We start from the raw sequence: 16,123 nt of genomic DNA, 5'->3' as shown, positions 1-16,123 counted from the left end.
GAAGAAGGAAGTCTACTTGATAACCTCACGGGTAAGTGGCATTAAGACGTTTATCATAAAGAGACTATGCAGGATGTTTTATCGCTTATTTAGTAATTTTAATACAGAATTTACTCTGATGAAATTATTCAGACACTCCAACACCCCCCCCCCCCCCAAAAAAAAAAAAAAAAAATCGATTCTGCACGATTCAGCCGTGAAAAAGGCGGCATCCGCCGTTTGCATCCCTGTTTAAACTCATAGGTTAACCGACTTTAACCGGCTAATGAGGCTCGGTGGTCGGTCAAGATTTTTTTTAGTTTTCGCCATCCCTACTATGGATTGGCCTTTCAAAGGCATATATGAGCCAAAAAGATAAAACATTGTCATAGACTAGGCCAGGGTAGTAGGGCTAGGCATAGCCATTTTAAACGTTAGAGACTGTCTAGTTTCTAAGTATGCAGTTATCATTCAATCCGAAAATCAACTTAACAGATGTACTAGGAGTATTGAATTAGAAGATTACACCTACCTGATATGAAGTGTTCAATACAAATTCGGCTGGTAGAACTGGGGTTCCAGTTTTCTCTTCGCACAGCGGACACCCATTTTGCGTGTCTCTCCTCGTCTGCGGGGAATCTATAAAATAACAGGCCCTCCTTTTGGCCCTGTCTATTGGTACAACCAAATGCTGAACAAGATATAACCATTCTCGAAAGATCTACTCCCACACACTTGATAATTAGAACGGGTTCATCGAAGTTCTATGCACGACCTTGCCGTCCAAAATGGCGGATAAACAAATATCACGTGACCTCGTGACGTCATGTGCACGCTGTCTATAGAGGCCCATTTCCAGCAACTCTCACTCCAGTGTTCTAATGGTACAATGTGTTTGCTCATTGCCTCAGAAGGCTAATGGATGATTAGAAAACCCTTGTACAATCATGTTAGCACAGCTGAAAACAGTTGAGCTCTTTAGAGAAGCTATAAAACTGACCTTCCTTTGAGCAGATTGAGTTTCTGGAGCATCACATTTGTGGGGTCGATTAAATGCTCAAAATGGCCAGAAAAATGTCTCGACTATATTTTCTATTCATTTTACAACTTATGGTGGGAAATAAAAGTGTGACTTTTCATGGAAAACACAAAATTGTCTGGGTGACCCCAAACTTTTGAACGGTAGTGTATCAGGATATGACATCATATTGTGCATTCACCATTGCTGCAATATGACACAATGGCACATCTATTCTTAAGTACTAAACAGAACAAGAGGGTTTTACAGATTCCTAAATTAAATATACACTCACCGGCCACTTTATTTGGAACACCCATACACCCACCTGCTGGTGTTTGATGTGGTTCTCTAATCAGCCGATCCCTTGACAGCAGCACAAAGCGTCAAATCATGCAGATACACATCAAGAGCTTCAGTTAATGTTCACGAGGTTCAAGCACCAGAATGGGAAAAATTGTGATCTCATGGTGAAGTGTGCCTTTTTTCACTGTGGCATGGGTGTTAGTTTGAGCCAGATGAGTATTTTTGGTTTGAGTATTTCAGAAACTGCTGATCTCCTCCTGGGGTTCTCACACACAACAGTCTCGAGAGTTTACACAGATAGAATGGTGCGAAAAACAAGCATCGAGTGAGCGAGCGGCGGTTCTGTGGGTGGAAAAAACAAACGCCTTGTTGATAAGACAGGGAGGTCAGAGGAAAATGGGCAGATTGGTTCGAGCTTTTTTTTTCCAGGAAGGATATTGTAACTCATATAATCACTCTTTACAACCGTGGTGAGCAGAAAAGCATCTCAGCATGCAACAGCAGAACAGAAGAACACATCGGGTTCCAGTCATTTTTTTCCCCAAGAATTGCAGGTTGTTTAGTTCTGAATATTCACATTCACATTCTGGCCCTTGAGAGTTGATACAAAGAGATCAAGCCGAGATAAAAACGCGCTGTTGTTTTGATTGCAAACACACTTCGATATTGCTGTCCTGATCTTACACACTGGTTCTGTTGATTTACAGATTAGGCAGTCAACATCACACAGTGTTGTATTTTTCGTCAAAACTGATGTGTCAAGCACAAACAGTGATAAAATTAACATCGCAAATGCAAAAGTAAATGCAAAGAATGTCACCTTCATCTTCCTGGTGCCACTGATTTTAAGATTAACACCAGTCAGTGAGATTAACGCTCATCTGTTCCACCATTAAAAGTTGTTAGTATATAAGTGGAAACGTGAATTGCCACTCTTCCTGTGATCTGTAGATGTGAGCCAAAGCTCAATCCAACACTTCTGCAATTCAGATTGTTATTATGAACGGAAATGAGAAAGTAGTGATTGATTTATTGAATATGATAAACCACTTACAGATGTTGATTAATCTTGTATAACAGCAGCTCTGACAGTAGTTCCTGCTTGAACTCAAATCAAAGTTTATATTAATGTGCTCATTTCTCTAAACCGAAAAAAAATGATGCGTCATTTTTGGAAGGAGTCTCCAGTGTCAGTGGTTTGTACCAGTCCAAGCTAAAAAGCTGTAACTTTCGGTTTTCCGACATGGGAATGTGTTCAGGAAAGAGCAGGTTACACTTCAAGGTTTCTTGGTAACAAGGCAAAAGTGTGTTTATTTTTTTGTCTTATTAAACTTCAATAAAGAGATAAAAAAAGAGAGAGACTGGTAAAGGAACGACTTTTTATAGCTGTATGGAGATAACAGGAATTATTCTATCCACGTTCACTGGATATGAGCAATCGTGCACTCCGATTGGCTACTCTACGACGAGGGTATCAGCTCATATACCGTGAGTAGAGAAAAACAAAATGGCGGAGCGTGTTACTGAACCAACTGAGGAGGAAATAAAAACTCTACTCAAAAACAAAACCCCCAAAATTCTTATCAAGTAGTTAAAAGAAACAGAAATAGCAAAAAGAATATAGTTTTTTTTCTCTCCCAGTATCTCCTGTTCCACACTCCAGCCCAGTCGGTGACAGTAATGCACCTTTAAGTTTTCTGCCAAAAAAACCCTAAAGAAGAAGAACCCCCCCCAAAAAAACCCTACAATAACAACCAAACAAACAAAAAAAAAGCAACAAAATATGGAATGAAAGTATTTAATGGTAAGAACATATCTTTTTTATTTTTCAAAAATTATTATCATCGCATTTTTTACAAATTGCTCCTGTCATTTGCTGATTTGTTGACATTCTAAGCGGAAATGACTTTGTCGGACGTTTTGTATAAAGATTTTATTTATCGAATTTGCAAAAAATAAAAATAACGATGCTCTGTTTCTCAAAATCCAGTGAATGTGGATAGAATAAAACAGTTATTCCACTCAATCTTGTCGTACATGGCTTATAGACAACTCGGTGCTACGCGCCTCATCAGCTATCAGCTCATGTACGACTCGATTTCATGGAATAACTGTAAAGTAACTTGCTTCATGGATGTTCCATGATATTACATGCAACTATAAAAGTTTGAACAATAAGAAATGCCATTCTTTAATTAACATATATTTATATATTTAGTCACTGCCTAAAAGCGAAGCTTCTGATGAGTGTCTGAGCAAAATATTTAAAAGGACACAAAATCATCCTGAATAGAATAATAATATTACAACCCCGATTCCAAAAAAGTTGGGACAAAGTGCAAATTGTAAATAAAAACGGAATGCAATGATGTGGAAGTTTCAAAATTCCATATTTTATTCAGAATAGAACATAGATGACACATCAAATGTTTAAACTGAGAAAATGTATCATTTAAAGAGAAAAATTAGGTGATTTTAAATTTTATGACAACAACACATCTCAAAAAAGTTGGGACAAGGCCATGTTTCCCACTGTGAGACATCCCCTTTTCTCTTTACAACAGTCTGTAAATGTCTGGGGACTGAGGAGACAAGTTGCTCAAGTTTAGGGATAGGAATGTTAACCCATTCTTGTCTAATGTAGGATTCTAGTTGCTCAACTGTCTTGGGTCTTTTTTTTCGTATCTTCCATTTTATGATGCACTAAATGTTTTCTATGGGTGAAAGATCTGGACTGCAGGCTGGCCAGTTCAGTACCCGGACCCTTCTTCTACGCAGCCACGTTGTCCGCTAGGCTAGCGGACAACCGGTGGCGCTACAAACCATCCATTCCCTCCATTATCATGAGGAATGTGAACTCGCTGCCGAATAAAGTCGACGAGCTTTCCGCTCTGAACAACCAGCAGATTTACCAGGAGAGCAGCTTATTTATCTTTATGGAGACATGGCTAACACACCTTGTACCAGATGCTAATGTGGACCTGCAGGGATTCACTGCTGTGAGAGCCGACAGAGACACTAACACATGCGGGAAAAGCAAAGGTGGGGGACTCATCATTTATGTCAACAACCGCTGGTGTAACCCGGGACATATCTCCGTAAAGACAGTTTTATGTTGCCCGGACTTGGAGCTGCTAGCCGTTAGCCTGCGGCCATATTATCTGCCGAGGGAGTTCAGTCACATGATCACCATCTGTGTTTACATCCCTCTGAGGGCAGACGCAGCTGCTGCATGTGAGAGGATTCACTCTGTCACAGCAAGGCTGCAGACACAGCACCCTGAGGCATTTATCATCATTTCTGGGGACTTTAATCATGCTACTTTGGACTCTACTTTGGCTGCTTTTTACCAGGCTGTGGATTGTCCAACAAGGAACAACAGGACAATTGACTTGTTGTATGGTAATGTGAGGGATGCATACAGAGTCACACCCCTCCCCCCACTAGTGAAGTCTGACCACAACCTGGTTCTTCTACAGCTGAAGTACACCCCCCTGGTTCAAAGGCAGCCTGCAACAACTAGCTCCATCAGGAGGTGGTCCCCTGAAATGGAAGATGCCCTCAGGGACTGTTATGACATCACGGACCAGGATGTGCTGCTTAGCCCACACTGTCTGACAGATTACCTCAACTTCTGTGCAGACATGGTCTCCCCCGCTAAGACTGTACGGTGTTACCCAAATAACAAACCATGGGTAACACAGGAAGTCAAAGCTGTCCTCAACAAGAAGAAGGCTGCCTTCAGGAGCAGGGATAGGGAGGCAATGAAAGCAGCACAGCAGGAGGTGAAACGCTGCATGAGGGAAGCTAAGGACAGCTACAGGAGAAAGGTGGAGCAGAAGCTGAAGGAGAACAGCATGAGGGAGGTCTGGGAAGGTGTGAAAACCATCACAGGCCACAATACAAAGACCAGAGTCATTGAGGGGACAGTGGAGAGGGCGAACGAGTTGAATGACTTCTTCAATCGGTTCAACCAGCCCACGTCCCCCCCCACCCTCTCCCTCACTGCAGCCATCTCTCCTTCTTCCCTCAACACACCTCCCCCCAGTCATCACAGCAGCCCCCTCCTCCCCCACCTCAACACAGACTCCTCTATGCATTACTGCAGACCAGGTCAGAGGTCAACTGAGGAAGCTTCACCCCAGGAAAGCAGCAGGCCCGGACAAGGTGTGTCCATGACTACTGAAGACCTGCACTGCTGAACTGGGTGAACCACTCCAACGCATCTTCAACCTCAGCCTGCAGCTGGGGAGAGTGCCAACCCTCTGGAAGACATCATGTATCGTTCCAGTTCCCAAAAATAATCGGCCCAGCGAGTTGAACGACTTCCGACCGGTGGCGCTCACTTCACATCTGATGAAGACGTTGGAGCAGCTCTTCCTCAGCCTCCTCAGACCCCAGGTACAACATGCCCAGGACTGTCTGCAGTTTGCGTACTGGGCAGGTGTCGGTGTGGAAGACGCCATCCTCTACCTGCTACACTGAGCCCACTCGCATCTGGATAAGGGAAATGGCACAGTGAGGATCCTCTTCTTGGACTTCTCGAGTGCCTTCAACACCATCCAGCCCCTACTGCTTCAGGACAAACTGAACAGGATGCTAGTGGACCCCTGCCTGGTCACCTGGATCTCCAGCTACCTCACTGACAGGCCGCAGTACATCAGACTGAAGGACATCACATCTGACACTGTAATTAGCAGCACCGGAGCACCCCAGGGCACGGTGCTGGCCCCTCTTCTCTTCACCCTATACACCGCGGACTTCTGCTACAACTTGGAGCTGTGTCACATTCAGAAGTTTGCCAATGACACAGCCATCGTTGGGTGTATCAGTGATGACAGAGAGGAGGAGTATAGGAGCCTGGTGAGGGACTTTGCTGTGTGGTGCAACAGGAACCATCTGCAGCTCAACACCTCAAAGACCAAGGAGCTGGTCATTGACTTTGGGAGGTCCAGACCAAGGTCACGACCAGTTCTGATCGAGGAAGTCGAGGTGGAGGCTGTGGATTCCTACAAGTACCTTGGGCTGTGGCTGGACAGCAAGCTGGACTGGACTTGCAACACCAATCACTTATACAGGAAGGGACAGAGCAGGCTATACTTTCTTAGGAGGCTGCGGTCCTTTAACATCTGTAGGAAACTCCTGTGGATGTTCTATCAGTCTGTGGTCACCAGTGTCCTGTTTTACACCGTGGTGTGCTGGGGGGGGGGCAGCACATCCAAGAAGGACACATCCAGGCTGGACAAACTGATCAAGCGGGCCGGCTCTGTGGTCGGCATGAAGCTGGACTCTTTGGTGACGGTGGCAGAGAAGAGGTCTATGGACAAACTATTGAACATCATGGACGATGCCAGTCACCCTCTACACACCGTCATCAGCAACCAGAGGAACCTGTTCAGTGACAGAATGCTCCTTCCCAAGTGCAGGAAGAACAGACTCAAAAACTCCTTTGTCCCTCATGCCATCAGACTGTACAACTCCTCTCTGGGGGGAGGAGGGGTAACAGGAGGACAGAGGACGGGAAGGAGCAGTAGCCTCGCCTAACAATAAGCAATACTGGACAATGTGCAATATAAAGTGCAATATCTTTCCTGCTTCCCCCCCCCACACACTTACCCTAACCCCACTTCTCCCCCCTTTCCCCCTCCCCCCTTCCTCATGTCTTATTCTTTTATATCTGTATTTGTAAATTCTTAATTTATTTTAATTTATCTAGAAGTTTTTCTCTATTTCTTTTCTGTTTATTTGTAATGATGCTGCTGGAATCTTAATTTCCCTGAGGGAACCCTCCCAAAGGGATCAATAAAGTTTTATCTAATCTAATCTAATGATGCTGTAATTGATGTAGTATGTGGTTTGGCATTGTCATGATGGAAAATGCAAGGTCTTCCCTGAAAGAGATGTCGTCTGGATGGGAGCATATGTTGCTCTAGAACCTGGATATACCTTTCAGCATTGATGGTGTCTTTCCAGATGTGTAAGGTGCCCATGCCACACGCACTAATGCAACCCCATACCATCAGAGATGCAGGCTTCTGAACTGAGCAATGATAACAATTTGGGTCGTCCTTCTCCTCTTTAGTCTGAATGACACGGCGTCCCTGATTTCCATAAAGAACTTCAAATTTTGATTCGTCTGACCACAGAACAGTTTTCCACTTTGCCACAGTCCATTTTAAATTAGCCTTGGCCCAGAGAAGACGTCTGCGCTTCTGGATCATGTTTAGATACGGCTTCTTCTTTGAACTATAGAGTTTTAGCTGGCAACGGCGGATGGCACGGTGAATTGTGTTCACAGATAATGTTCTCTGGAAATATTCCTGAGCCCATTTTGTGATTTCCAATACAGAAGCATGCCTGTATGTGATGCAGTGCCGTCTAAGAGCCCGAAGATCACGGGCACCCAGTATGGTTTTCCGGCCTTGACCCTTACGCACAGAGATTCTTCCAGATTCTCTGAATCTTTTGATGATATTATGCACTGTAGATGATGATATGTTCAAACCCTTTGCAATTTTACATTGTCAAACTCCTTTCTGATATTGCTCCACTCTTTCTCGGTGCAGAATTAGGGGGATTGGTGATCCTCTTCCCATCTTTACTTCTGAGAGCCGCTGCCACTCCAAGATGCTCTTTTTATACCCAGTCATGTTAATGACCTATTGCCAATTGACCTAATGAGTTGCAATTTGGTCCTACAGCTGTTCCTTTTTTGTACCTTTAACTTTTCCAGCCTCTTATTGCCCCTGTCCCAACTTTTTTGAAATGTGTTGCTGTCATGAAATTTCAAATGAGCCAATATTTGGCATGAAATTTCAAAATGTCTCACTTTCGTCATTTGATATGTTATCTATGTTCTATTGTGAATACAATATCAGTTTTTGAGATTTGTAAATTATTGCATTCTGTTTTTATTTACAATTTGTACTTTGTCCCAACTTTTTTGGAATCGGGGTTGTACAGCACCATGAATGAACCATCGAATTGTGTCGTGTCATGTATTTCACATCAGTAAATTGCTGCATTGTCTTGTGACAGTGAGACCAATAATGAGATATGCATCACAGTATCGAATCCATATTTATGCCTTTCTTCGACGCCGCATGCTGTGCGCCAGAAACAACACCACAACATTTATTATGGTGTGAATCTGCTGGGTGCCTGGTGGACAGTAGTGAACCGGCGCTTTCACTTTATATCAGTACTATAGAGTTACCATCCAATATTATCAGACACAAGAATTAATCAATATCGATATCAATCTGCGGTAGGTTTAGATTTTCTACACCTAAGGAAAGATGCTCATAATTGCTATTGAACTGTACAATAATTATAATTATGTTTACACGAGTGTTTAAAGTAAGAAATTATTTAGGTAAAAAAGCACACAATGTCAAGCTACATTGCCTGTTATGAAAAAAAGTGATTTTTTTCCATCAATATTTTCCATAAAATGTGTTCGTCAATAATCTCACTTTTTAAAAAAAGTGAATTAAAAATAAGTGCTAGATAAAATCCCATCTATCTCATCTCATTATCTCTAGCTGCTTTATCCTGTTCTACAGGGTCGCAGGCAAGCTGGAGCCTATCCCAGCTGACTACGGGCGAAAGGCAGGGTACACCCTGGACAAGTCGCCAGGTCATCACAGCCCATCTATCTTATATAAATAAATAAAGATACAAATTTTGTTGTCTGGTGGTCAAGTGTTTAGGAGATACGTTGACTTTGTCTTGCACTTATGATCAGGTTCCTTGTGGTGGTACACAGATGTTGTTTGTATGTACGGCTGTAATACAGTCGCAAAAGCCATCAGAAATCAGGTTGATGCATTAGCATAGTAAGTATGAAACTCTGCTCCACTCATAAAAATTGTAATAATTAGCATATTGCTGTGGTCTAAGCAGAATAAAACACTTCATGACATGTTGTTATTGGAAAATAATCAACTTCCGGGTGAGAACAGTAATTCTGCTTCATCACATCGCCCTGGTGTTGGTTATTTTCTGATAAAACATCATCATCATTGGTCAGCTGTGTTTGAATAGTCAATTGCAAGACGTCTCCATCTGGCTTAGTTTTGGACAGTGCACACGATGTCATATTCTGGGAAACAATAGTTGAGGTCAATTCATTCCTGAACTTGGCGAAAGAAGGGTCTCAATGTTCTTCCAGGGGTCTTCTCCCATATGATGCGTCAATGTTAGCAGGTTCATCCTTCTCCATGTGCAAAATGTGGCCAAGGAACTTCAGCTAACACAGGATGACTGTCAAAAGCAAAGGGATTGGCAAAACACCACGCCTTATTTTTTTTCATTCCTTACACACTGAATTAGCAGCATGGCTATTTAGCTAGTACATGTGGATTTAAAAAAATTTTTTTTTTATTTTTTACAGATACCAGGAACAAACATTTTGAGTGAAACATTAGAGAGAAATTGAGCTCTGTAGTGATATTTACCTTGTAACTCAGTGGCTAGCTAACTCACTTACAGTGGTGCTTGAAAGTTTGAACCCTTTAGAATTTTCTATATTTCTGCATAAATATGACGTAAAACATCAGATTTTCACACAAGTCCTAAAAGTAGATAAAGAGAACTCAGTTAAACAAATGAGACAAAAATATTATACTTGGTCATTTATTTATTGAGGAAAATGATCCAATATTACATATCTGTGAGTGGCAAAAGTATGTGAACCTCTAGGATTAGCAGTTAATTTGAAGGTGAAATTAGAGTCGGGTGTTTTCAATCAATGGGATGACAATCAGGTGTGAGTGGGCACCCTGCTTTATTTAAAGAACAGGGATCTATCAAAGTCTGAGCTTCACAACACGTTTGTGGAAGTGTATCATGACACGAACAAAGGAGATTTCTGAGGACCTCAGAAAAAGTGTAGTTGATGCTCATCAGGCTGGAAAAGGTTACAAAACCATCTCTAAAGAGTTTGGACTCCACCAATCCACAGTCAGACAGATTGTGTACAAATGGAGGAAATTCAAGACCATTGTTACCCTCCCCAGAAGTGGTCGACCAACAAAGATCACTCCAAGAGCAAGGCGTGTAATAGTCAGTGAGGTCACAAAGGACCCCAGGGTAACTTCTAAGCAACTGAAGGCCTCTCTCACATTGGCTAATGTTCATGAGTCCACCATCAGGAGAACACTGAACAACAATGGTGTGCATGGCAGGGTTGCAAAGAAAGCCACTGCTGTCCAAAAAGAACATTGCTGCTCATCTGCAGTTTGCTAAAGATCACGTGGACAAGCCAGAAGGCTATTGGAAAAATGTTTTGTGGACGGATGAGACCAAAATAGAACTTTTTGGTTTAAATGAGAAGCGTTATGTTTGGAGAAAGGAAAACACTGCATTCCAGCATAAGAACCTTATCCCATCTGTGAAACATGGTGGTGGTAGTATCATGGTTTGGGCCTGTTTTGCTGCATCTGGGCCAGAACGGCTTGCCGTTATTGATGGAACAATGAATTCTGAATTATACCAGCGAATTTAAAAGGAAAATGTCAGGACATCTGTCCATGAACTGAATCTCAAGAGAAGGTGGGTCAAACAAGTCGTTCTACCAAAGAATGGTTAAAGAAGAATAAAGTTAATGTTTCTGAATGGCCAAGTCAAAGTCCTGACCTTAATCCAATCGAAATGCTGTGGAAGGACCAGTGAGCAGTTCATGTGAGGAAATGTTTAATTGCAGTTATTGCTGCACAAGGGGGTCACACCAGATACTGAAAGCAAAGGTTCACATACTTTTGCCACTCACAGATATGTAATATTGGAACATTTTCCTCAATAAATAAATGACCAAGTATAATATTTTTTGTCTCATTTGTTTAACTGGGTTCTCTTTATCTACTTTTAGGACTTGTGTGAAAATCTGATGATGTTTTTGGTCATATTTATGCAGAAATATAGAAAATTCTAAAGGGTTCACAAACTTTCAAGCACCACTGTACGTTCAAGCAACACCATACACAAGTAACTTAAAGGACTGAAGTAAAATAAATGATCTAATATGGCAGTTACAGCAATGATATAAATTACAAGGCTAAGCTTGTTCACTAGTTACCTCACGAAAATATACTTGCATACATTACTAATGATGAAAAAGAGTTATTCTTCACACATCCTAAACTTTCGTCTTGATTATTCAGGACAGTCTAATCCTCTGAAACCTGCCTGTAATTCACATCCTGGACATTTTTTTTCCTGCATCCTTTTAATGGTGCCCCCCCCCCCTTTTTTTTTAATCACAGACACTAATTCATAATCTCATTTAAAACCTGAGCCAAGATAAATACCGACTCTCCTCTAATAAGACCTGTTTATAAATGTAGCACAGTTTCATAACAGGCAGGAAACTGCATTTACAAATACTCAAGGTATTGAAGTACAACATAATGCAATTATATCATACACCAGCCTGAAGGATGTCTAAAAATAAACCGGTGTTCATCTTCGAAATGGGCTTTGTTCTAACTGAATTACCCAATTACATTTTTATAAAATGAACAGACATCCAAGCCAAACCTGTTCCTGTAAGCATCTATTTTTAAAAATAGTTTAAATAAATAAATAAATAAATAAATAAATAACCTCCCTCCAGGAAATATTACACACATGACTGTGTGGTGCACTGAGAGTAACTGACCACTAGAGGGCACTCTGACCTTCTAGAGCCAGAGGAATCAAATCCACTTTACTTTTTTGATTATGACTGACCTGAGTTCAGAAACATTTGAATCTCATCTCATTCTCATCTTATTATCTGTAGCCGCTTTATCCTGTTCTACAGGGTCGCAGGCAAGCTGGAGCCTATCCCAGCTGACTACGGGCGAAAGGCGGGGTACACCCTGGACAAGTCGCCAGGTCATCACAGGGCTGACACATAGACACAGACAACCATTCACACTCACATTCACACCTACGCTCAATTTAGAGTCACCAGTTAACCTAACCTGCATGTCTTTGGACTGTGGGGGAAACCGGAGCACCTGGAGGAAACCCACGTGGACATGGGGAGAACATGCAAACTCCGCACAGAAAGGCCCTCGCCGGCCACGGGGATCGAACCCGGACCTTCTTGCTGTGAGACGACAGCGCTAAATTCTTAATCAGTTCAGGAATATAAGTGAATCTGAGCATGTTCACTTCTCAAATAGTGTCACAGCTCGACGAGCTAAAGCTATGATCGTCGTTTGTTTCCATAAATTTCCCATCCATAAATTTGCGAATGACTAGCTTCAAAAGCTAGCATTTAGTATTAAGCAACCTGTCTTTTGATAATTTAGGATTGTTCATCCATTTAATCAGCAATGTTTACTCTGAATGCTGTCTCGCAAAGAAGACTCTCTTGAAAAAAGAAAGTAATAACGTCGCACCCATAGACTGTAAAAATAATACACAAAGCCTCTGTGATGTCACTAGTAGGATTTCTGAACCTGCTCTGTGGAAATCCGATGAGCGACGTCACAGAGGCTTTGTGCATTATTTTTTACAGTCTGTGAATGACACAAACACAGCTGTCACTCAAATTGGCTCCACCCCTAATTATGCATAAATGTATGGCTCAATATAATTTAAACTGTTGAATTATATAAAAATTCACCCATGAAAGGAGAAACTAGGTAGAGAGACCAAAACCGTTTTCTGTACCAGGCTGTAAATGTTTTTGTTTCTTGCTGTAAAGTTGGACATTTTAACACAAGGTTCTGTGGGAATTGACTCACTTTTGGAGTCAGCCTCAAGTGGCCATTCAAGGAACTGCAGATTTTCGCACTTCCACGTTGCTTACAATTTTCAGGACAGAAGGTTGCCGCTTGGTCAAACCCCACAAAGAAGGTGTAGCTTGTAACAAAACCTCATGGCTAGAAAGCTAATTAGTAGCTACTATGTATAGCACGAATCAGTGCTTTTGAGTCGTCATTGCTCTCAGCTAAAGCTCTCCAAGCACGTTTTTATGAATGCTAGTAATGTTACAGATAGATAATATAGCTAACACTAGGCTATACTTTATTTAATTACACAATCATTTGACAGTCACGTTTCAAGTGCGATTAATACTGATGCGCTTGCAGTGCATTATGGGTAACACAGTCGTCAAATTGTCTCTCATCTCATCTCATTATCTCTAGCCGCTTTATCCTTCTACAGGGTCGCAGGCAAGCTGGAGCCTATCCCAGCTGACTACGGGCGAAAGGCGGGGTACACCCTGGACAAGTCGCCAGGTCATCACAGGGCTGACACATAGACACAGACAACCATTCACACTCACATTCACACCTACGGTCAATTTAGAGTCACCAGTTAACCTAACCTGCATGTCTTTGGACTGTGGGGGAAACCGGAGCACCCGGAGGAAACCCACGCGGACACGGGGAGAACATGCAAACTCCACACAGAAAGGCCCTCGCCGGCCACGGGGCTCGAACCCAGGACCTTCTTACTGTGAGGCGACAGCACTAACCACTACACCACCGTGCCGCCCGTCGTCAAATTGTAAAAAAAAACAAAAAACTTTCAGAGGGCTCAAACAACAGGTTTACATTATAGCTACATTTAAATTGAGTTTTTTTTTCTTGAGAAAAATCTTAGCTAGGGCGGCACGGTGGTGTAGTGGTTAGCGCTGTCGCCTCACAGCAAGAAGGTCCTGGGTTCGAGCCCCGTGGCCGGCGAGGGCCTTTCTGTGCGGAGTTTGCATGTTCTCCCCGTGTCCGCGTGGGTTTCCTCCGGGTGCTCTGGTTTCCCCCACAGTCCAAAGACATGCAGGTTAGGTTAACTGGTGACTCTAAATTGACCGTAGGTGTGAATGTGAGTGTGAATGGTTGTCTGTGTCTATGTGTCAGCCCTGTGATGACCTGGCGACTTGTCCAGGGTGTACCCCGCCTTTCGCCCGTAGTCAGCTGGGATAGGCTCCAGCTTGCCTGCGACCCTGTAGAACAGGATAAAGCGGCTAGAGATAATGAGATGAGATGAGATGAAAATCTTAGCTAGGTAACTTTTTTTTTCCCTTCCCTTCTGGAAATTGGTGCAGAAATAAAACCCTGAATCCCAAAGCTAAAATGAATTGTACACTGGCTAGCATCAGAAATAAAACCAACATGCATCGATTCATTAGCTACTAGCTAGCGTAGGAAAGAAATAGAACAACTACTGTGTTTAAATCGCACAATTATTTGAATTAAATATTAAGACAAATTCTAAAATATATTAAGAGTTACCAGTTGAGTGATTTTTGGATTTCTTTGATTGTTTAACGCTGTAATTTCTTCAGAAACATCAAAGGGAGCTTTGAGATTTGTTTTATTTCCAAAAATGGCTGATGTAAAGTTTATAGTATTGGAGCGAAACAAATCTTTGTAAACTTGCTTGAACGTTCCACACCTCCAGGAGCGCTGTCATGTTTCTCAGCTTGTTCGTGATAAACTGACAGTGTTGTATACATTATTTAGAGACCCTGGGTATCTGAAGTGTCATTAGAGTCATCCGGTAATGGATGCAGCATTGATTGGACGTGGTCATGGTGGTCAGTGCTGCCGGCATTGAGGTTATAGACTCGTGTCCATCTGAGATTCCCACGTCTGCTGGAACACCTCACTCGGCTGTGGAGTCTTTACAAAATGCTCGTGGTTAAAACTTGCTGAGCTCTGAAGAGCACTTAGAGGCTTAAATAACCTTCGATGGACATGATGTCTGCAGGTGGAGAGTGCTACTTGAAGAGATTAGGACACAACTTGGACTTAAAAATCTTTAAGAAATGTCCTTTTAGACTGCTTTTACAAGTTGATTTCTTTTGAGCTCACCTTTTCTGACTTTCTTCCCCCCAATATTGTCATCTGCTTTCTTTTTGCTTATTTTTATTTTGATTTAAAAGCTTACAAGGTTTATAGTGCATATTAAAGTTGTATATGAACTCTATTGTTGTTGCTGCTGTTGTAAAGTTATACCAAAATGCTAAGGATTTTGGTATAACTTTACAACAACAACAACAGGATTAAGTACTTCTATCAAATGCATCTCATCTAAACATTCTTAAAAAGATCAGAAATCAATCGAAACAACTTTTGGTCATGACCGAGAAGATTCAGTGACTCAAAACACTGATTCGCTGAACACAATAGAAGTGAATCTCAGTCATGACTCCGAAGATTCACTGTCTCAAACACTGGTTCTTTGAATGAATGAGAAGTAACTCTTAGTCATGGCAGAGAGGATTCACTGTCTGTAACACTGATTCAAATACTAAATAAGAGAGAATTGAATCTTGGTCATGACTACAAAGAGTCACTGACTCCAACACTGATTTGTTCAATATAATAGGAGCAAACCTTTTCTTGACCAAAAAGAATCACTGAGTGAACACTGATTCACTGAATGAGAGACAAGTGACTCTCAGTCATGATGGAAAGGAATCACTGACTCAAACACTGATTCTCTGCACAATTCAGGACCAAATTTTGGTTATGACCGAGAAGAGTCACTGATTCAAAATTTGATTCTCTGAATGAGAGAGAAGCGAATCTTGGTCATGACCAAAAAAAGATTCACTGGTTAAAATGCTGATCCTTTGAATACAATAGGAGCGAATCTCGGTCATTATTGAAAAAATTCATTGACTCCAACATTAATTCATTAAAGTCAATCAAAGCAACTCTTGGTCATGACCAAGACGATTCACTGACTCAAACACTGATTCATTGAACACAACTGAATTGGATCTCAATCATGACTGAAACAATTAATTGACTCAAACACTGGTTCTTTGAAAGACAGAGAAGTGAATCTCAGTCATGGCGGAAAGGATTCACTGTC

Source organism: Neoarius graeffei, chromosome 19 (assembly GCF_027579695.1).
Source record: "Neoarius graeffei isolate fNeoGra1 chromosome 19, fNeoGra1.pri, whole genome shotgun sequence".
Lineage (NCBI taxonomy): Eukaryota > Metazoa > Chordata > Actinopteri > Siluriformes > Ariidae > Neoarius > Neoarius graeffei.
The sequence above is the reverse complement of the archived record's forward strand: the minus strand, read 5'-3'. Positions refer to the sequence as shown.